Genomic DNA, 1,021 nt, shown 5'->3' on the forward strand with positions numbered 1-1,021 from the left:
TGCTCGCCTGCTGCTGAATCTCCATCGGACCAGAGGTTGAAATTGAACCAACCTAGTTTGGTTCTCCTCCCTTGAGAGTATCTTGGTCTGATTCCGACCCAGTTTAAGAGCTTGACTCATTATCAGACCGGCCCACCTCATCATCAGAAGGTACCGAATCCTTATCTGAATCAGAAGATTCAGAGTTGATCTCCCCCCTATCATGAGATTCCTTATTTAATTTCTCCCCCTCATGAGCGGTTTCCAGATTTTCCAAAATAGGAATAATAGGATTGTGAATAGGAGAAATCAATTCAATTAAAATCTCACCTTCCTCCACATTTGGTAACTGAGGTGAGGAATTAATGGGAATAAAGGTGCTCGACACTACTCCATCAGTGCTGGATAAGGGCTGAGAGCTGTTCACACGATTTGAATTCAAATTCAAAAAATCGTTATCCATTCTTTCCAAAGAAGTGATGTTTCAAACCGATGAGTTACTCATTCCCGAGTTGACTCTGTCTTCTTCGTACACCGCCCCTAGTATCCCTGCCTTGTCTTGAGCATTCAGCCGCTAGTCATAGGCCTTTTTTTCTCGGCAGGCATGAACTTGGTGCCTCAGTTTTTTGCAGAAGCCACATTTCCCCAATGAGTCCTCGGAGATCAACTGTTGCTTGAACCAGAACAAGGTTGCAGTCCCAAGCTATTTGCGTTCAACTTGGATTTCCTCCAACCTCAGAACCCCCACTTCCATCTCCACTAGAACACGAGCATAATTTCCGTATATAACGTTCTTGGCGCGTTGATCAAGTCCAACTGGCCTCCCTACCGCCTTGGCCATTGTCAGTAGGACCTTTTCATTCCAATATTCCAGTGGAAGGTCTAGAAAACGCACCCAAACTAGGACCATCAATTTTTCATGGATGCTAAAGTCTGGACGCCATCTTTGAAACCAAACAAGTTGACCTCCAATCTTCACAGGGCTTCGCTTCCACATCAGGGCCATGTCATTCTCAGACTCAAATTGGAAGATCGTGAAACC

This window comes from Macadamia integrifolia, unplaced genomic scaffold, assembly GCF_013358625.1.
Source record: "Macadamia integrifolia cultivar HAES 741 unplaced genomic scaffold, SCU_Mint_v3 scaffold1346, whole genome shotgun sequence".
NCBI lineage: Eukaryota > Viridiplantae > Streptophyta > Magnoliopsida > Proteales > Proteaceae > Macadamia > Macadamia integrifolia.